We start from the raw sequence: 23553 nt of genomic DNA, 5'->3' as shown, positions 1-23553 counted from the left end.
CCATTCTGTGCACCATTATGGTGTCATTAGCGCAATCAGACAATTATTCCATACATGGTCACATGTGGTTCCTATTGGAAAGTAGTGGGGAAAAGCATCAGTAGATACAGGAACACTCTACAAAGATAAGTAAGAGACTTTACTGTATTACATATTTAATCATTGCTAACAGCGTTGGCTGTCTTTAAGTTGAACACAGTGCTGCCATTCAGTTGTAACTTTGTAACCATCCGGTACTTTGATATAAACCGTTTGATACAACATTTACAAAGCTTAATATAACATAAAAGGACTGTTTTGAATGATCAGAGTATTGAGCCTTTACTCTGGTCCAACTGCACAGTATCTGACCATCATGGAAATCCTTTCTGTGATTAAAGAACTGCATTCAAGATCAGTGGATCTAATTAAAGCATCATGTCTGTCACACATTGCACCAGCTAAACCTGCATTATGGTCACTGTTCTCACCTGTTTCCCTCTTACTGCATTCACTTGCTGGGCTGAACTGAGCAGGTACACACCTGGTCTGCTCAATACGTCCTGCATTCTCTTGATTGGCTAATTGCCTGTCAGCTCTGTCTATTTAAAGCACCTGCCTCTCTACCAAGTTGCCAGATCTTCAGGTCTACTCTCCTGTTCAGATGAACTGTTCCCTGGCTCCTGTTTGCTGCCTGTTCTCTGAAGTCTCCAGCACATCAATCCGCAGATCATCACAGCCTCTGTGTCTACTCTGTGTCCACGATGTCATGGGAAACCCTATAAATAGACCTCACGGCTGTGCTAAGTTCATTGCTTATCAGAGCTTGTACGCTGTACAAGCTATTCCTGCGTTGTGTGTCCTATTTTTTTTTTTAACCAAGCATATTCCAGATTGGATTACAAATATGGGGCCCCTCCTGGGCTGAAGATAAGAAGACTGCAAACAACAAGGGGACCCTCCTGGAAAAGAAGAACAGAAGACTGCAAGCAACTAGGGGGCCCTTCTGGCCAAGAAGAACAGTAGATATTTACAAGCAGGGACATTTGGAATTACAATTTATTTGGGACTTTTCAAGCAGGACATTTGGAATTACAAACTGGGACATGGTTTACAAGCATGTTTGGATTAAAAGCTGCTGACGAAAGAAGAAGAAATCTGATTGGTAACTATATTGGGGTTTTATTAATTCTAATAAAAGTATGTGGTTTTAAAGAGGGTGTAGTGGTTTTGTAAACATTTTATTTTGTGGAAATACAGGTCTCAAACAGCCATGGGTGTCAGGGTAAGTAGGCACTTGTGGTTCTCCAAGTGCCAGCATGCCCTGGCTGCCAAGCGTATGCTGGTGCTTGTAGTTATACAAGCATCAGCAATGTAATGACTCGGCCGCATCGCTTGTCATGTGATGCGGCCGCCTGTGCGCTGACGCGGCCGCATCGCGTGTTTTGCGATGCGGCCGCTGGTAAGTATTAAAAAAAAAAGGGCATTCAAAGGGGGGTCAGACGGAGCGACCCGGGACAAGTCGCTGGATTTTCAAAATTGGAGCAGAATACATTTACCCCCTGATCAGATATTGATCAAATCATTTTTTAGTTCCCTTAAATGTGATTTGTTGCCATATTCTAAATCGTCAAAATCGCAAAACACAGATTGTATTTTGCTCATGCTCAGCTAAGGTTACCAGGGATTCCCAGACTGTAGTTAATTTATTTATTTACAATTAACAATTTTGAATAGTAGGTGGAGACTGGAGCACCTGGAGGAAATCCAAATGAGGAAAAAAGATAGATCATGGAATATGTAATAAAAACATTAAAACACACAAAAATAACACATATAATAAAAATATATGCGCTCCTACTCTTATAGTTACATGTTTGCAAAATTACTAAGGTTGAAATAAGACACATGACCAACAAGTTCAACCTGTCATGTTTAAGTTTAGACATAAATAAAGGTAAGGTAAGTAGCAGTGTTCAACAAAGTCTACAGTGACATTCAGGAGAGCTCCATTGCTAATTCTCATTGCAGAAAAATACAAATAATAGTGCTGGCAGGGTTGGTGTAATTCTGCAGTCAAATTCTACTGTGTTATATAGGTTACACACAAAGAGGAGTGCTCCATTGCTAAGAGTCATTGCTGAAATACAAAAACTAAGGCTGGCAGTCTTTTCTTCTGAATTGGCAGTCAAATTGCACGGTGTTATATCGGATACACACAAAGAGGAGTGCTCCATTTCTAATTGTTATTGCTGAAATAAAAACTATAGGGCTGGCTGGCTTGGTCTAAATCTGCAGTTACACTTTACTGTACCATAGCTTACTCAGAAACTGGAGAGGTGGCAGGGTTCAGTGCTGAAACAGAAATTGTAATAATAGGGCTGTCAGTGTTCTTAAAAGTCTCCAGTGACATTCTACTGTGCCATAGCTCATACAGAAACAGGAGGGGTGACATTGTTGTTGTCAGTCTCCAGTCTCAGTCATGATGATACTAATCCCTCTACCTCATGTGTTAAAGCCTATGTTCAAGTGCATAGTGGTTCTATGTCAAGGAAACAAACATTTAAATAAAAAGCTTGTACCTTTTTAAAGAAAAAAAACCTCCCTAAAAAAGGTGAAAGTACACTGTAGAAAAACATAAAATTGCCAAGATGCCATTCTACCCAAAATATTACCAAGCATACCAGCATCAGGTAGCTCCCTTCTCTTAGCTAGATATCAGCACCTGAAATCTACACTGTCATCATATTCACCCTCATCATTGTGTACATCTTCCTCAAACAATACTAATTCAGGCCTGCTGGAATCCACCATCACAGAAGTCTGTGTACTTTGATGTAATTGACGATAATGGTAATTTCACCCCTATTTCCATTCCTCATGGAATTTGTAGTTCATTTTATTGCAGAGCTGTCACGATTTTGGGGCAATATTTTTAGTCCAGCCCAAATGTCAAAATGTTGTGCTGACTCATCTGCATCACCACTGGGTGTCTTTGGAAAGCTTAGTTTTTTCCTAGAAGCAGTTGCCAGAGAAACTGAAGGAGACGTTGTTGCGTCATGTACCACTTGAGCTGTCATCCTGCTGACCAGGAGCTCATTGCAGCTCTTGTGATCTGGGACAGTTGGAAATTAAGACATAGCTCGTAAACCTAGGATCAAGCACAGTTGGCAAAATGTAGTAATCCCATTACAAGATGTTGATAACTCTTGGATCCTGGCGATGTGAATTAAGTACTTAATCTACAAATACAATATAGTTAGCTGATTTGCTTTGTTTAATTTCCTCCTTCAATTTCTCTAGCTGCTTCTAGTCCTCTTGCAGCTGCTGCATTCTCCTACATGCTGTTGCACAATCCCGAAAATGACCCTAAATTTTTCGGGACACAGGCAGCATCTCCTGCATGCCATTGAAATTTTTTAAAAAGTTCTGTACCACCAAATTGATTGTATGAGCAAAACAGGAAATGTGATGGAATTCCCCCCGCTGTAATGCTCTAACAATATTTGTGGCATTATCAGAAATCACATATCCTCTGGAGAGTCCAAGCAGGATAAGCCATGTTGCAATGATATGCCTTAGTTTTTAAAGCAGGTTGTGAGCGGTATTACCTCTGACCTGCGCCTTGTCTCGTGTCTGATAACCACCTCTCACTCCCGCCTTCAAGACTTCTCCCCTGCTGCTCCCCACTTATGGAATTCCCTACCACGCTCAATTCCACTTTCCCACAGCCTTCAAATCTATGCAAACATATCTCTTTTTTAGAGGTGACCTTATCCTTGATAAAACCATTGACACTAATACACCCTCACAACTATCCCAATCTCCACTCTGAGCCACAATCGCTCCTCTTGTTTCAGCTGTGCCCTCTTCCACTTAGAATGTAAGCTCTCTAATGAGCATGGTCCTTCATACCCTTTGTTTTCATGTCTCCATTCATTTTTCCTGCCTTGTCTGCTCTTTTTTTACGTATGTCTTGTTTTATGTATGTCCTTGTCTTCCCTACTGTACAGCGCTGTGGAGCACTGTGGTGCCTTACAAATCTATGATAATAATAATAATAATAATAATATGATGCCTCTTAGTGAAGCAGATGATACTCAGAGTAGCCTGCTTTAGAAAAATATGACGTACTTTGGTACATGCTGCTGCTGTTCCTTCTGGTGAAGGCGAATCACCAACCCAGTGGGCTGTCACAGTCATATAATCTTTAGCTTTTAGTTTTTTTCTAGGGAGAACCGAAGGCTTCCTAAATAAGAGTGTCAGCTCTTCTCAGAAAAAACAGCACAGTGGCATAGTGGTTAGCACTTCTCCCTCACAGCACTGGGGTCATGAGTTTGATTCCCGACCATGGCCTTATCTGTGTGGAGTTTGTATGTTCTCCCTGTGTTTGCGTGGGTTTCTTCCGGGTGCTCCGGTTTCCTCCCACACTCCAAAAACATACTGGTATGTTAATTGGCTGCTATCAAAATTGACCCTAGTCTCTCTCTGTCTGTGTGTGTATGTTAGGGAATTTAGACTGTAAGCTCCATTGGGGCAGGGACTGATGTGAATGAATTCTCTGTACAGCACTGTGGAATTAGTGGCGCTATTTAAATAACCAATGATGATGATGATAGTTTGCGCAGTTCCGCTTGTCCCCATATCTATGGTTAAGTGTACAGTGGGTAGAATGGCATTTTGTAGCCCAATAATTACATTTTTATCAACCTTCTTGTAGAGGTGAGGAATAGCTTTTCTAGTAAAATGGTGTTGTGATGGAATTTGGTAACGGGGAAACAAGAGCTCAAGTAATTGCCTAACACCAGCTGCATTAATAGTGGATATTGAACGCAGATCTAATACTAGCATAGTCGCCATGGCATCTGTGATCCGCTTTGCGACTGGGTGATAGCTTTCAATCTTGCTAAGGATTGTTTAACAGTCAATTGTTGTAAACTACTAGAAGTCTTCTTCTTGGTCTGCTTCTGGGTTGAAGATCCACCCCCAACAGCAGGAGCAGCAGCAGTCGGCCTAACGCACAAGGATTCTTTTGAGAATTTATGGATAGGGGAGGAGTCATTAGCAACTTGGATGCAAGACTAACTTCGATCACTTGTGAGGATATTGATGATAAAGGAGTTGAGGTGTAGATTGCAGGTGCTTGGATCTAGATGAGAGAAGGGAGGTAGCTGATGCTGGACTGCTTGTTGTTATTTTTTTAGCATAAGTTTCTGATTTTCCGAAGAGCTTTCCATGAACTCACTTCAAATGGCGTAACATGGATGAGGATCCTAGATGGTTAAGGTCCCTACCTCTACTGACTGTGGCTTTACAAACGCTACAAATGGCTAGACAACTGTTGTCAGGATTTGGGTAAAAATAATTCCACACATAAGAGGTGGATTTTTTGGTCTTATGCCCAGGCATGACAATGGCGTTCTTCTTATCACTGGCAAGAACTGCTGCAGTCTTTGTTTGAAAGTGTATGAAAATAATATTGTGACCTGTGGGATGGTCAAAATTGACTGCAAATGACTTGAAATTAGTGTTATTGAGGTTAATAATAATGTAGGAACAAAAAAAGAGCAAAATTATGTGATTTTAGCAAATTTTATCAATTTTTCTAAAAAAAATACAGATCCAAAACCAAAACACAGGAGGGTGGTTTTGCCAAAACCAAAACACGAAGCTAATCCAGATCCAAAAACCAAAACCAGCTCACGTGGGTCAGTGAGCATCTCTACCTTTCAGTGAAGTATTTTTTCTTTAAATTTCCTCTAAACCTATTACTCTCCAGTTTTACTTTTGTTATACTACTTTTATTCTTTGTAAAATTGTTTCTGTTATGCACCTTGATCTATTTGGAAGCTGTCATATCCTCCCTCTCCCTTCTCTGCTCCAAATTCTATCTATTTACTTCCTTTAGTCTTTCCTGGTAAGTTTTGTGACTTTGAACCATTTTAGTTTCTAATTTTTGCACAATGAATCTATGCATCCACACAACTGAAGAGTCTGGTCATTTTTACATCCCTCTGAGCTGGTATTGCTGCAAATAAAAACAAACCAAAACATTCTTATCCATGCAATGGGACTCCTAAAATTAATATGGACCAAACTACCTATTGGAGACAGCATAATAGAAAGGCAAAGGACATTGAGACTAAAGTAAAGCCGGCCACAATGATACGATCTTATCATTTTGACTGGATCAGAGTATAGTTTGACAACACACATAAGTCCAAAGTTGAAGAGATCTGATTACTTGGCTCTTGGTCCAAAGAGCCTGATCTGAGTAATAATCTCACTGGGGACTATTAGTGCCGTCAGAACATGTTAGCATTTAGCGGAGGTCATCTTATGACCATTATTACTACCCTGCGCAATAAGGATCAAACTGATTTTGTTATACGCTTCTAAAGATTATATTTAAACATAGTTCTGTTATGCAAAATGTATTGTAGTTTATTGATGTGATTAGTTAATATTGAGAATATTTAACTTATTTCTCTATGACTGGTAGCAACTCACATGTTCAGAATCACATCCTTTATCCACTTTCATTCCAGCACATAAAGCCATTGCTGCTTTTTCATTGTTAAACACTCGGAATTGGATAAATCCAGCAGTGAATTGAGCTGCAAAAGAGGGTTTCATAGTTCAGCATCAACTATAGCTCAATATTATCCATAAAAATTAATTAGAACAGGTATAAAAACTAAAACACAGCGAAGGTTGTTTACTTAAAGCTGCATGAAACAAATAGGAAAAATTCATACATTAGCTTTTAACTGTTTAGTGCAAGACAGACAACAAAAACAAATGATTGGTTGCTATGGTCAGTAGACATTAAAAACACTAAACAATTTAACAAATAACCCTTAGAGCAATTGATATGCTCCTGTTTTACTCCTTTATTCCCTTTTCAATAGTCTCAGGTGCGTGAACATCAATTGACTTAATCCAAGATCAGTCCTTTGGAAGAGACGTTTCAATGTGTCAAAAGCTTGTTATGTCTCCACCTCCTCTACTACCCACCTGGACCTCAATATTAATATCCCTTTAGCTCCTACACACAGGCAGGATTTTCTACCATATGTCCACTATCTGTCATCCTCGATTTCTCCCCGTCATGTCTTATGTTAAAATTGTTTCTGTATTCTGCTGCATATACATGTTAATATGTTTACTGTTTTCTTGTATGTCATATCTGTATGACTATGTCAATTGCTACAGAATCTATGATGCCACACAATAAATGATGATGATAAAGATAGAATATGAATAATTACAGACAAAATCCTCACTGAACATACTGGTTGAAGTAAATCCAAGCGTATATTGGTGATTGATAAATTACAGATTTGTCAGAGATTTAAATTATATTATCTGCGATATGTGTAACAAAGGGAGGGATTAGCCACAGGCATCTAAGAGAGGAATTAGATATACAGCTGACAGTCTGCAGAGCAAAGCTGCAGACATGACACACTTATGCAGCAGTGTTCCTAGTTCAAAGATAAACAGGTGGAGGACATAAGTATGACAAAATAATAGTACAGAGTGCGATTTAACTTACACATTTGAAATGGTTTGAAAGTGTCTTTTTCCACAGCTAACAGCAAAGCTGACAGGGTGAGTCTGCAGTGAAAAGTAATTACAGAACACCTGCAGAGAACTCTTTTTAAAGGCAAAGTGGGAGTGTCATCTGTCCATCAAGCTAGGGCTGTGGGAACAGTGTCACGTATATTAACCTGAATTGTGCATTTGTCATCCTGACGGAAACTGTGCTGTTTATCTGTGATAAGAACAATTAAAGCGCCATTGTTTCAGCAAGAATTTGCTTGTGTGTACATCACCAGAAGGGTATCCGTGACACATATAGTTATCACTTTATTCTTGAAAAGCCAGGTTTATAATGGTACATTTATTTCTGAATAATAAACATTTGGAAAAACGCCAACTGCTATAGTTTTTTTTTAACAGTTTATTGCACATGATACAACCTTCACTTGTTCATGGTTTTAAATATTTATCTAATATTTTTGGGAACAGTAGGAGGTAACAATGAACTTTAATATAACATAATATAATACTGTATTATAAAGTATGATTTATTTATTATTATTTTCAATAGATTTCAAAGAGCCCCAAATTAGAATATTTTCCTTGTTTTCTCAGTTGTGTGTGTACATATCATTTCAGCACAGGACATAGAAATGGAACTGGAGAATCACTCTGCTGTGCTCAATTGGCCAATCCCCAGAGGGACCAAGTTAATACAAAGTTTTGTGGGGTTTAGCAACTACTACAGATGTTATATCTGTAATTTCTGAAGGGTTGCTAGCTCTATAGCCACCTTGAGTAAACAGGGAACTTCTAATGACACGTGCAGATAAGTTACATTTAGTGGTCAAATATTAAGAGTCTTTTCTCAAATAAATACAAATGAATATAACTTTATCAAGTTGGAGGGTATTGCAATTACTGTTATCAGAGAATAGTCAAAAGCTTCTATCTTTGAATAGTTTAGTAATAAAAATTAGGATAATTATTTTTCAATTAATTGATGTTGATTAAGTGCATATATTCTACATGTTTTGCATTCACTGGTATTATTTTTTATATAGAGGGTAACCAAAGGCTGAACTTATAATAATAACTGAAGGTATAAAATATTTCAGTCTTTCTGTGATCCTGAAATGACACGTCCCAGGATGTCCCAGGACGCTAACTTTGAATTGGTTTTCACGGGAATGTCATGTTCCTCAAGCGTGCTGGAAAAAAGGAGGAATATTATCATGTCATCCAAGTCAATGAGGGTTAATGTCTCCAGTAGGTTCTACAGAAATACACATATGCTTGGAAGAAGATTGGCATGACCCAGTATTCATAGCGGCCATCCTTTGTGTTGAAGGCCATCTTCCTCTCATCTCCATACCAGACATAGATCAGGTTACTTGCCTCTTGCAGGTTCAGTTTGGCGAAGTCTGTGGCTTGACGGAGCCATGCAAAGAGGACAGAGATCAGTGGGAGAGGCTACCAATTCTAGCAAGTGATTTCATTGAGCCCCCAGGATGCAAGGTCTCAATGATCCATCTTTCTTCCCCACGAAAAAGAACCTTGCACTGGCCAAAGACCTGGGAACTCTTGTTCAAAGTTCTCCTGTATGTAGGTGTCATGACTCTTGCTCAGGTTCACACAATGGTTATTTTCTGCCCCTTGATGGCATTGTACCAGGTAATGGTTTCATTGGGCAGTCCCATACTCTGTGAGTTGGTAGTGTTTCTGCCTGTCATTTGTCAAAGACCCTATTAAAACCATTGGACTTCTCGGGCAGCCTTTCTGGTCTGGACAGTCTTCACTCTTCGGGTAGTAGCACATACCATTGCCGCTTTGATGATTGTAGGAAAGTGGTCTGACATGACTCATCGCACTCCTGTATCTTTTGGAGCCCTCTAATTGATCACTGGGTTGTTCATATAGAACCAGGGGTAAAACCGGATAATTGGACTCTTCGGGTGTGGATAGTGCTGCAAGAGATCAGATCCCAGAGACTGGTAACAAAACACATCACCATAGTATTGTAAGTTTATGATGCTGGTCTTATGTGTCATCCATTGCCTAATCTTCAGAACCAAGGGCAGTTCCATATTGCAGTCCAAGTCCAAATTTATGAAATTATGGAATCCAAGAAGAACTTTGTGTCTATGGAGAAAGACCCCCAGGAGAGGGTTTGATGAAGAGCTTAAGTTGTAGAAAGGAACAGGGAGAAAGATTGTCCCATTGCTCATTAGACTTGCCTCTTGATCATATTTCTAGATACACACAGATATGCAGTGTTAAGAATAAGTGCTGACAACAACTGTCTTTTTGTTTTGTATACATATATGGGCATTTATAGTGCCATGTAGCTGGTACCATTTATAATATGGCATATACCAAGCTCAGGCTTATTTATTATCTGGTTTTGTCTCAATATATTGCCTTATGTTGTCTTAGCAGCTATCCATTAAAGCCTATTTAAGGCTCATTTGGGTGTGGCTTACAACCCAGCTCTTACTAGATGTAAGCCCCTCCACCAGGAAGGTGAGTGCATCTGATTTTAACTACATTTTAATGGTGTTTGAAGCATATAGGTCAGTGTGGGACCTGCATATAATAAGGTGCCCTTGACACTGGGATGCAGGCTTGAATGTTTTGATCAAAATATGAACTAATACCTCATGTTTTCATTTTGCTAGACACACGCAGATATCCAATGTTAAGGATAAGCGCTGACAACAACTGTCTTTCTGTTTTGTATACATATATTGGCATTTAAATTGCCATGCAGCTGGTACCATTTATAATATTGGATATACCAAGCACAGGCTTAGTGCCACGCAGCTGGTACCATATATAATATGGAATATATCGAGCGCAGGCTTATTTCTTCTCTGGTTTTGCTTAATCTGGTTAGAAAAACCATCCCCCGATGGCTCAGATCTTTCTTTATTCCTGTGGCATCTGCAGCCAAAATAAAGACACCTTCCCATCTCTGGGGGTGAGTTCTCTCAACCTCGAGCAAAGAAAACTTCCCTAGTTGCATAGGCTCCTCTAAGCCCTAAGCTGGCATGAAACAGATCATTGGTGGCTGGTGAACTAATGCAAGATGGGGAGTAGCCATATTTTTTCTCTGAAGCTGACACTCCTGAATGCCTGGGTTGAGCCAAATGCATATGGCAATGGGCTTCTCCAGGGAGGTAGAAAGGTCCCAGCAAGTGAGCTTGTCTTTAAAGGAGTCTGCCAGTCCTGTCTGAAAAGAGATGTATAGGGACTCATAGGTCCATCTGGTCTCTGCTGCGAGAGAATTGAATGGCATACTGTGAGACTGAGCAACAATATTTCTGAATCCGGACCAGTCTTGCAAAGGCATTGTCAGTGCTACCCGGAGAATCAAAGATAAACTTTATCGTGTCCAAAAACTTCTTACTATTACCCAGTAACAGAGGATTCTTTTTGTGGAGTGGTGTGGCCTAGGCTAAAGTCTGGCCAGTCAGCAGGGAGATAGCATGTCCCACTTTGATCCACTCAGTGGGCCACAATGCTGTTTTTAGTTCAAACTGCAAGCAAATCTGGGTCAGAAATCAATTGCACCTTTTGAGGTTGCCATCAAAATGCAAGGGTGCAGTGATAAAAGAAATAAGTTATATGGCTAATGAAGTGAGTAAAGAAGTCTCTTTATTGAGGTTTACATGCTAGCAAGGTCTCAATCAAGAGCAACAGAAATCAGCTAATATTTATACACAATTGCAGTCATTGCAATCATTGTATAAGTTTTATAAATAAATCAAAACTATTTGGAACAAAAAATATATGCTTCTCAGCACAAGAATAAGAGCAGGTCAACAGAATGAAAGGAAGGTTGTGTCTTAAAACAAAATTAACTTTTTTAAACATAGATTAGGAAAGGACAAGTGGTAGGAACAGAAAATTACGCCTTGTACAAGAAATGTGATGTTCAACAAAAAACAGGGGAAAATGATAGCTTTCTACAAATTATTTATTACATTCTGTCCTTGAAATAAAATCTGTTACACAACTCACATTATACGGCTTGAAGTTATATATAATACTTTAATATTGTTATAAACTTACCTTTGGGTCTCGACATGCGTTTCCTAGGCTCTAGAGAATGTGGACTTTCAAATTCAATTGCATTGTCTTGTCAAGACAGATGTTTGGCAACCAAATCTGCATCAATGTGAGTTATACATATACTTGTGTGGGAAGGCCAATATGAACTGTCTGGTTTACATATTTTTTATACTTCACTAATATAACATATGTATTATTTATACATTCCATCTTTATAAACATTACAAATTGATAATGTAATGTATACATAACATATTTTATGCATGACATATTAATATACTTGCAAATATATATGAGTGATGCATCCCCTTGTTTGATTCACAAGGGCAGCATTACTACACATACTATTACTACTAGTGTTCAGTCAGATCTACCTTACTCATACAATAAAAACCACTTATAGTAAAATAAGGTGCTTGAAAGCAACTCCCAGTGTATACCCTGGCCAACAATAAGTGCATAGTAAATAAATAGTTGAAGATGCAGACCACCTTTGTCTATTTAGTTTTATCAATGTTTAACTGCATTAATTCTACCACTATCCATCCAATGAACGCTGCTGGTTTCTGTAGCATAAGTGTCTATGATGGATGCTCTGCTGCATTCCTAATTTATTGTATGCCTATTCTTTGATTTTTTTTATTACAGGTGCACTCCACCTTCGTCGATCATCATCTAAATGTATTTATATAGCGCCATCAAACTACAATACACTTTACAATTGGGTATCTATTTACTTCTCTAAATCTCTACTCATGCCGCTGTCAATCTAATGATCTCTGTTTCTTATTGCCGTTTCACTCTCCAGGATGTCTGCTGTCTAAGATTTAATATATAGTGTGCATAGTCTTTTAATTTTTTATTATGGGTGCAGTCCAACTTTGTCTATTTAGTTTTATCAATATCTAACTGTATTAAATCTACCACTGTCCATCCAATGATCGCTGCCTGTTTCTGTAGTATAAGTGTCTATGATGGATGCACTGATTTAGCTGCATCAAAGAGTAAGTGCTCAATGCCAAAAAGTGACAGTTGCATAGTCTCAGATGTCTTAATGAAATAAATTGATTTGCCTAGTTGATTTTTAAAAGACATAATGAATGTTCCTCCTTTTCTGAATGGCACCTCGGAAGATTAATGAAGGTACTTATGAACTTTAAAGTGCTTTTTTTGCAAGGCTGCCAGATCATCTATTGTGTCCCCTAGTCTAGGGATTGTATCTACTGTGTATGTGTGCCATATATTAGTGCCACTGCCCTGTCACTAATTTTAGCGCCACTGCTCTGTCACTAATTTTAGCCAGCCAGATCACTGCAACCTTTGGTGAAAATTGATATAGTTGTGAAGGTATAATTAAGGGAAATGACTGGAAATGAATGTTAATGCTATACATAGTCATATTGGAGCAAAAACAGCTCAAAATGACATTATTTTACCTGTTTTTCACTATTTTAAATTAAATCGATTAATATTAGTGAAGGAGTGAACATTTCATGCTCACACTTACATACCATTCAATAGTCATGACATTCCCAGGATTCCAGAGTTTCAGAATTGGAATGGAGTGGCCCATGTTTAAAGGTGTGTTTGGTCTGATCAGACAGAACGGAGCGCAGTTTGGTTGGGTCAGGGGTTTGGTAGAATTTAGACAAAAATGTGGTACTAACTTACATTGCATTTAAGCGTTTAATTAATTTTAGATTTTTTTTAAAACTGCACAACAGATTCATTGTAATTGTCATGAGCAAAGCCGCAAAACTGAAATCCATCAGAGCATATCCTGTATTAAGAAAAAAAAATGTGCCTCTAAATAAAATGCTTAAATAAATATTTTTATTTTTATTAAATTTTAGCATACTGCATTTCAAGGTGAAATACTTACTTCTTCCAAACGGTGAGTAATAATTTGCTGTCTTCACTGCATTTCCAAAATCATACACAACAGGTATTGCAGGGCCATTGTTTGTTGGGCAGCTGCCAGCATCATATATAACCGGGTAGTTCTGAAAGAGTATAATGAAGGTAAAGTTATACTCTAGAGCTTTTACGTGTTCTCGACAGCACCTGCCTCATTATTACAATTTTTGCAAAAAAATCATATTTTAAGTTCAGTTGAAGCCTAAATCCCTTTGCAAAGCCTAAATCATAACTCTAGACTGTAAGGTCTCACAAGCAGGGTCCTATCTACCCTCCGTCTGATGTCTGCACCCTCTGTGGTGACCTTTTATGTAATTGTTCTGTTTTTATGTATGATTTGCATGATTTGTTATACTAACTGTCCAGCGCTGCAGAGTTTTCTGGAGCCTTAAAATACACTATGCTGATGATCTGAATTCTTATTTTCATTTGTGAATACTTATCACAATGAAGAAGGTGGAGCCTAAATATAAATGATAACTAATCAGTAATTTTAGTTACATGACAAGATAAGTCTGCACACTAGAATCACAAGGAAATAAGGGTTGGTATTTGGTAGCCCGAATCATAAGGATTGGTCCAAAATTTACATTTGTGACAAATATTTCAAATTCTACCACATTTTGAATTTGTCACATCCCTAAAATTTTTCACTCTCTATTATTTTTATATGAAATGTTATCAATAAATCTGCGTTCATTTACGAACCACAAATTTTGCACACACCATTAATATGCAATGTTTGTAAGCTTAGTGTCCACTTTTCAGTCCTTGGAACTGTCTCTGGATAGGCAGTCTGTGCCTAGTTTGTATGTTTACAGATCTATTTGAAAATGTGCATTTTGGAAAAAGTGAAATTCCACTTTGAAGTCAAACCTACCAGCCACCTTTCTTCATGCTCCTCCCTCCCATCCTCAATGTCTGTACCCGCCTCCTCTTCTGTCTGGCTTCCTCCGCCTATCTCCCAAGTCACATGGGATGTGCACCACCTGACTTGCGTGCCACCCCATGTGTGCAGGCTGCAAGAGAGACAGACAGTAGAGCCTCCCTCTCCAACACAGCGTGGATGCAAAAAGGTAAGTGTGAGGAATGGGGGATGCTATTAATTTAATGGTGGAGTGTGGACGAGGGGCTAATTATTTAATGGTGGGTGCTATTAATTTATTTGTGAGTGATGAGCTATTTCATTTAATAGTGGGGCCTATAAATTTATGGTGAGGTGATGGGACCTATAATGCTGGTGTGTTTTGGAGACTATTAATTGAAGGTGGGGCGTAGAGCAAAGGAGGGCTATTTATTAAATATGAATATGAAGTTGGGGATGGCTGTAGGAAATAGGTATATTTATGAAATGTAAATGCTATTCATTTATTTGCAAGGATGTTTTGGGGGAGGGAAATAGGTTTATTTATTACATGGTTGGAGGTGTCACAAACCGCAGCCCAAGTTGCTTTGACAAGTAATCAAGGGAATAAAAAGAGTTGTCAAGAGAAAGGCTGTCAGTGAAATACCAGTCCTCTACTTTTGCAGCACTAGCAGACAGATTAAGGATTCATGGCTACAGGTGAGCAATAATGTTATTAAGGGAATTGGGCGTTGCTATAAAGCCTGACACAGGTGATGAACAGTTGTCAGATTATTGATGTCTAATCAGTATCTTGCTGTCACTTGGTACTCATTGCCATATTTTATATGTCCATTGGTGTTCTAGCCTGCATGCTGGTTAATACTTACAACTCTGCATATGGACTTATTATTTACCACAACCTGCAATTTCTACCTTGTACCATAATCAGTGTTATTGGATTATATGTCTATTGGGTTGTCAGCCATTGGGATCCTATTCAGGAAAAAACTACCATGACTTATGGAAATTGTTCTATTATTAAATGTGAATGCTATTAATTTAGTGTTGGGGATAGTTGCAGGGAGGGATCACTAATTATTAAACGTGGGTGCTAGTGATTTAACACCAGGGCTGGTTAGGGCTTTCTAAATTCTAAATGTCATGTACCAGAGTTCTTTTTCCAAATAGGACCCCAACATTCCAAGATCCAGACAAGCAGCAACTGTGCTTAAGACACCAGCAGCCGCAGGTCAAAAGCTGCAAGAATAGGTACTGTCCTGAATCTAGTAGGGCAATACTGAATTTAAGTGACTGTGCTGCTTAGTCAAGATTTGGTCCAACTGCAGGGAGAGTTGGGAGGTATATCCTGTTTTACATTGCTCTGCTCATGAATTAGCTTAATTAGACTGGGCCTCTCCTGTCTTATTTTCCCTGTGTCCCCCCGTAATCCACTTCTGCTTGGACACACCTATTTATTCATTTAACCTTTTCAATTTTTCTCCTAAAATACTGAACTGTTTAGATCCATTTATATCTTAAACTAACTTTGTGAGTCTAACTTTCACATTGAAGAAGCTATAGAGGTCAGTGGCTGGAATGGAAAATAATGTACATGAATCATGGTTCCACAAAAAGAGCCTTTATAGGTGTGGAAGAAGCCATGGGTGAAAAAAAACATTCTTTTGCCTGAAAGTAGCCATCTAACTGATATCGGAGAGATGTGAATGCAAAAAAGGTATGTATGACATAACTCAAACACAGCACTGTAACACCATACCTTGGATAGATGTCCTTGAGTGTTCCAGTAACAGCCTGACCTTATCTCATCAACATTTGTGGCAAAGGGATCAGATTGCAGATCCTCAAAGCTAGTAACACTAACCACAGAGTTGGCTTGTTATGAGATTGGGACCCTCTAGGAACTGAACAATGGCAGCAAAGCAGAGAAGTAGATGCAGTGGCCATGTTTAAGAAACCATCCAGTAACACTGGGCCTCCACCGACATTTACTTCATTAGAACTAGTTGTAGGTAAGTTAGTTGCATATATCAACTTCTACAGTGCTAAGGACAATTGGGACTTGCCATTAGCACTTTTAAGGTATATACAGAGAATGAGTACCTTTCGGCCTTAGCACTAAAGGGGTTAAAAATATAAATATTGCATTGGTCACTATATACATTGTTATTCTGATGAATGGTGTAAAGAAATAATAAAAAACAAAATAAATAAAACGTATAAATTCTGGTTCCATGTTTTACCTTGTACAGTTTAAAGAGGTTCCCACCTTCAGTAGACAAGAAGCCATTAGTTGTGCGATATCGTAGAAGGGAAGCATCCTTCCAATTGGATACTGGGGTCTTGTTTGGCACGTGCCATATGCCCACGTCTTTAGCATATATATCATAATAGCCAGGATTCTGATCACATAGAAAAAATTATTTGTATTTGTAACATTACATTTTCCAGACAATGAGCAGCAAAAAGTCTGATCTGTCATAATACAAACTAAATATAAAATAACAGGTATCCTGAGCAGCATGACATCAGTCGTTCTTACCTTGTAATCGTCACTTGTGGCTCCATCTGGTAAGCCAAATGTGGCATAGTTTGCCCAATTGCCATCTCCTTCTGGGTTATTAGCATTGTTCCCCTGTTGGCTGGACCAGCGATCTCCCGTAGTACACTTCCCATGCATATTGTTTTCATGGATACTGGCAACCAATGTCCAACCTTCCCCCATTGGTGGTCATGTCACAGAAGGTCTGATAAGACACCCCATCTTCAGTGGTTAGCGTGTAGATTCCATCTGTAATGAAAGCACATTAATGGCAATTATCTCTCAAATAAAAGGAGTGCTGTAATATTACAAGGATGTATTACACAGTGTATCCCTTTTAACAACACCAGCGTGCTTGGACTCTTCCTCACTACAAGTTTGGCATCTGCATTGGTTCCATGTTATCTTCCAACATGACCCTTTCACCAGGTATAAAATGCTCTACTCACAAACTTCACACTTAATTTACTATTGTAGTAACCTTTGTAAAATAAATAATTGATGGGAAAGTTATTTTTAAACATCACTTAATTATTAACAGATAACTGCAATCGAAAAGGAGCAGATCATTTTGTATTGGGTGAAAGGAGTTATGTTGGACAATTGTCCTATATTGACTATATATGATTATTCTTATTCAGACTCGCCATTTAAGTTACCAGAGAATTCTGCAGTGAGTCCAAAACTTAAATAGGCAAATGTAGCATTTTTCATATCGGAAAACATTGACCTATGACATCACGCAATCACTAATAAAGTAACCAGGGTATGTTGACCAGTGTCCTAAATATATATGGCCTGATTCATATCCAAACACAACTTACATATAAGTTCGGTGTTTGAAAATCTATGTATGTTACTACATAGAAATAGTGTGCTCACTCTCTTTTTATTCATACTTGACTGCAGAATAACAAATAGTCACTACAGCCCCGACTAAAGGTGCCCAACCCGCTGCGATTTTGACAGCCAATTATACCAATTTTTATTTAATTGTCAGTAAATTTCAACTTGTAGGCACCCAAAAAGACAACTGAACCTAATGAACATCTGTCGGTACACATTTGACAGTGTATGTGTTTGGCCTCACACATGTATGTACAACACTTGGTGGTTGGACCGAGGCAAGGACGGATCTAGAATATTATTTTACGGGGGGTGAATTAGTCCCCGCCCCCTTTTTGACAGCTAATGCTGCCTATGTGCTGGTCCGTTCGGCAGAGACAGGCAGGGAGAGTGTGCTGCCTGGCCACTTTGATTGTGTTTAAAACACAATCAGAGCAGCCAAACATTACTGCCTGTCTCTGCCTGAACGGACCTGCACATAGTGTGCAGCCACAGACAACAAGTCCCTGCTAGAGGGGGGAGGGGGGGGGGGGGCGATTGCCCTTATTGACCCTTCCTCCCCCCGCCCCGCGCCTGGATCCGCAACTGGACTGAGGGGCCGTGTTGGCCTGTGTATGGCAAAGTTAAGACAAAGTATCAGGTTACTGTTTTAGGATGTTAGTTTAATTAAGATAGCTGCAGGATTCAGGTGCCAAAAACAAACCGTTTTGCTGACTAATTATAAACACTTCCTAAAGCAGACATCCACACTTTACATAATTATCCAGATTATTTGTCTTCGACTGGGACCCATGCACTAGTTATATTCTTTTCTTTCAATGTACGCATGTTTTAATAAATGTGTGGTTAATACCCCAGGACATTTCTCTTCATCCTATCAGTTAGACTCTAGCGCTGAATATTATTATACCAGTTATATGTCTGTGTTTTAGAGGAAACCTTTGATGGTGTTCCAACATATCAACAGAAGATGGCAGCATTTTGTATAAAAAAAACTGTCAATAATCTGATATGTGTGCAAACATGAAAATGAATAAGCAGTGTATATTTTGGGTGTAATACTTGTTGTATTTATTCAATTTAGCCCTATTAGTCTCTTTATAACATTTGTATTTGATTTTGTTTCCTGAAAATGTAATCAAATTGCAATTAAATTTAATAATGATGTGCGCCACACATGTATAACAAGTTTAATGCATGAAACACTCTACTTAGGTCATTGGATATTCTACATGTTTGAATGTCTCTTGCAGTGGCTGTGTGGTCTTCAGAATTTTCAAGCTATGTGGTTGCACAGGCAGCCATCATGATTTAGACATTATGGGTTTGATTCAAGTCGGAAAGCAAATTGGGCGTAATTTGCGTGTTTAAAAAGAGTATGCAAGTTTTGGTTCTGCCTATATTCAAATCCAAATGGTTCTTAAGATACATTATATTTGAATAGGGGTGCAAATACGGTCTCTATAAACTGTGCGCACTTTCCGTAAACGTCAAGGCCTGATTAAGGGTTCAGGCCGCCCTAGGCTAGTACGATCTTAGTGCCATCTTGCCTTCCACAACAGGGTAAGGGTGAAAATTAACTTGTCTATAATTTAAAATCCAGCTTCCTTCACCCCCTACCCCCCTCAAAACCAATGTTTACATTTGTGTGCTTTCAATACTCAGCTCCACTTGGCTTTTTAAACGGGTCACGTCAATCTTTCTCACTCATTTTGATTTCCTTAAAATTAGAGCTGTGGAATTGAGGTGTGAATGAGCACTACTGAGAGGGAAGGGATGAAGGTGGAAAAGCAGACTGTTGCATCTGGGACTGTCGCCAGCCTTGTCTCTCCTACATGCAGGGCTGTCAAGAGGAATTCTGGGCCCTGATACAGCAACTTCATGGGGCTCCTCTATAGTCAACTAGCATGAAAACCTATGTGCCACCATGCAGCAGCGGCACGGTGTCAAAGGGGGCGTGGCCATGTCATATGGGGCGTGTCTGTGCATAATTGGGGGCGTGCTTGGTGGGTGAAAAGCGCTAGGCCACCCTCCTACAGAAAAAACCCTGCACTGCTGCTTACACTACTGGCAGAAGTGTGCAGCGCCTGCTTGCTGGAGCGTGACATATGTCCCAGCACTCCTGACTTTCAGGACAGCGGGACAGTGACCTTGTTTTTAGTTTTAATACATAATAAATGTATTTCTTTGCCAGGCTGGGTTTTGTTTGTATTACGCTTGTGTAAATGAATAGTGTGTTATCAAAATAAGATATTGAAAAATAGTTTCTGTGTGCAGTCATCTTAAGACAGTGATGACTATCAGATTGCCGTATAATAAATATATTTATACTTTGCTTAGATTAATAAAAGGATACTATTCACCTACAATAATCAGGGCTGCCATCAGAAATTGTGGGGTCCTGTACAAATGAAAAGGGGCAGGGACCTCACCCTTCCCGATGTATAGTGTGGAGCATGATACCACAACCTCATATTATGCCACACAGTAGTGCCCCCAAATGATATTATGCCACACAGTAGTGTCCCCAGTTCATATTAAGCCACACAGTAGTGCCCCCAATTCATATTAATCTACGCAGTAGTGCCCCCAATTCATATTAAGCCACACAGTAGTACACTAAATTCATGTTCTGCCACAGAATAGTGCCCCCAGTTCATATGATGCCATGTAGTAGTACCCTCAATTTATATCATGCCACAAATAAGTGCCCCCAATTCACATTATGCCACACATAAGTGCCCCCCATTTAATGTTATGCCTCTCATAAATGCCCCCCAATTCACTTTATGCCTCACATAAGTGGCCCCCAATTATATAAGGTAGAGGTGTTTTCATAATGCAGCACTAATCCTTGTCGGAATCAATGGCAGCTTCCACATATAGTAATAAAGATGCTTACGGTGCTAGTCATCCTTCACATCTTTTACTGATATTACTAAAATTTAAGTAAAAATTACATCTAAAATGAGAGAATATTTCCTGAGCTTGCCAGGAAGGACACCAGTATACAGAAGCCATCTCCACAATTGCATCAATGTAAATACAATATTAGCCGAAAAAATAACATTTGCATGTGACACGCTTTAGCTCATCCACATAGAATATCTGTTCCACATATCTGATAACAAGGAGAAAGAAATCAGCAGTTCCCCCTAAGCCTGTGTCTGCACTCGCCAGTATATCCCTTTCCATTAATCCTACAGGGATCATCTGCATTTGGATAGGAGTTGGTACTTCATAATATCCAGCCCATTTCAAGTTTGTACTGAGAGCTGGAGGAAACCCACAGCGTTCAAATTCTATGATTGGTCTGCACACCTCACTTCCTTACACAGACAAGCCAAGCTGCTGTCTTAGATGGTCAATCTGATCCTGCCCCAGCTGAGTAATAAAATCATATTCTGTTGCCCAGATCAAAGAACTCTGCCGGCAAGTAAAAGCTCCACCTCCTGCTCAGGCTGCAATTAAAAGCCACGCCCCCAATCGGCAAGCCCCGTCCTGCCTGATCACTGGCTTCCTGCCCCCCTTCTCCGCACCCAACAACCACCAGCACCCCCCCCCCCCCCACCTCGTCCCCTGGAGATAGTATTGTAAAAAATAAGTGGAAAAAAATTGGGAAAAAAAAAAGTCACTGTTCTCCAGTACGGACCCTGGGCCGCCTGGCATGTCCAGGCCTGGGTAAATAGTGCCCCTTCCCCTCGCCCCATCCCCGCCTACAGGCTCCTATCTTCAGCCTTACCATGTGAATACGTTAAGATTACAACCTTACAACAGTTTTCTTTCATATTCTCCTTCTACTTTTGAGAACAACTATTCTCTAATATTTTAAAATGAATTTCGGTATATACCTCTACCTCTGTCAAAATCTTGTACTCCCCTAAATCTTGCAGTCCAGTCAGCTTATTGGATAATCAGGGCCTGGTAAGCGTAGAGATACAAACAGGCTGAAGAATTTTTTAGGAGCATTTCACCTGTTTACTATATGCATATTTACAATGAATTCACATCAGACAGCACATAACTTTATTTGATTATAAATTAAAATAACTGGTAACAGAATAACAAACCAACTTAAAACATTTTTTTCAATATAGTCCATAGAATTTTTTAAAAATGTCATCTATTAATTTAAAATAACTAAATAAATCTTCAATGTGTACAGTTTTTCTTTGCTAGCTACTGAGATGAATGCGTGAAAGAAAGTCAATGACAATGACCTGTCATTTATCATCATCATACTGCATTTATACCTGCCTTGTAGCAGGTGCAAAAGATATGGCTGAACACATCCGTACTTACACTACACACAGGATCTGAATTAGCCACATCTGTGTGAACACGCTCTTACTGTACATGGACTACGTTAGTCCACCCTTTCCCTTCCTTGTTCGGCCTCTCAAATCGTAAGGGATTGTAAGTCAGAAATATGCAGTTAAGAATTTCATGCAATTGCATTTATTTGCACAAGTTTGGTTTCTGGGCATGCGTAGTGGCAATTCAAACAAGATCCGCTACGCAAACGGATGTATGTCCGGAATTGAATCAGGCCCTATGTTAGTAATTGTGAATTCAAAGTTGGCATCTCTCAATAACTTTACTGACAGTCAGAAATAAAGCAGCAACATTGCCAAAAAAGTTGTCAGTAAAATTTGGCCTCTCCTGAAATAATGGAAATGCACACGGAGGTGTCACACTAGGATTATGAGATTGTGTAGTATTGTTTTCCAACTTCTATAATGTGTGTATTTGTGTGATCACATTACTGACCTTTGGCACCAGAATGAGACTGCTTAATCTCTTTGCAGCTCCTGTAACTGTAGTAATTGCACCCATAGTTGCTTAATTGACTTAAGCAATTAAAATCATCTTTACAGCAGGTCAATAGTTTCAGAATGTGCAGCTTCTTTTCCTGAAGGGATGGGTCATCTGGAAATATATGAAAATGCAACATATTAGGCATCTTTTGTTTTCCCATTCTTTAATCAAATCCCATTTTTCACTTCTACATCCTGGAGTATCAATACTCTGGAGAAGAGAGGGGTATTAAACCTCACAATTAGACTTGCCTCAACTTTCCCAGGTTCTCCTGACACAGTACCTCAACATGAGTCATTTTCTCTCTTCGGGGTGTGGGTCCTTACAGGATCCATCAGGAGATGATTCAGGAAACCCCCTCCTGACCATTGCAGGAACACACATTCACAGGCAAAGGGGACAAGCTACTTGAGGCCTGGTAATCTATGACTTGACATCTGATGACTAGTGAGTGGTGCACATACATTATTTGTTCTCCTACTAAAAACTCTGGAGAAAGGTGTAGATTGGTATAACCATGAAGCATGACTTTTAATTGGAACTACAGCAAGATCTCACTAATGGAGATAGGATATTGAAATGTTGAATTACAGACTCCGAGTTCTCTATTGATTGTCCTTTGCATGGCATATTGTGAAACAAGTTTTGGCACCTGGAGCAATGGGTGGTAATCAATGTAGCTATTGTGAGAGACTGACAATTACAATCTATTACTTAGTCCATCTAATACTCCTGTCCCAGAAAAGGATCTTTTTGTGTTTGTGAGATTATTACAATTGTTAAGGGCTCCATTTGTACTGAAGCAGACAATCTTTTTCCAAGTTTTTACATCTCTTGCTGGCCAGATAACTAGATTAATCCAGGATGTGGATTTGTTACAGATTCCTTTTTCAAGAGTAGTACTACACAGATGTGGTTCCTTAATATTTCTCTTTTTATGTTTTGTGGAGGTTAAGAATACATATAG

The 23553-nt window shown here is 39.2% G+C and overlaps 1 pseudogene; it reads right to left on the bottom strand.

The window, feature by feature from the left end:
- LOC142098101 (intelectin-1-like) overlaps positions 1 to 23553 on the bottom strand; it is a 29374-nt pseudogene that overhangs the window by 1676 nt on the left and 4145 nt on the right.

Source organism: Mixophyes fleayi, chromosome 7, assembly GCF_038048845.1.
Source record: "Mixophyes fleayi isolate aMixFle1 chromosome 7, aMixFle1.hap1, whole genome shotgun sequence".
Taxonomy (NCBI): domain Eukaryota; kingdom Metazoa; phylum Chordata; class Amphibia; order Anura; family Limnodynastidae; genus Mixophyes; species Mixophyes fleayi.
The sequence above is the reverse complement of the archived record's forward strand: the minus strand, read 5'-3'. Positions and strand labels throughout refer to the sequence as shown.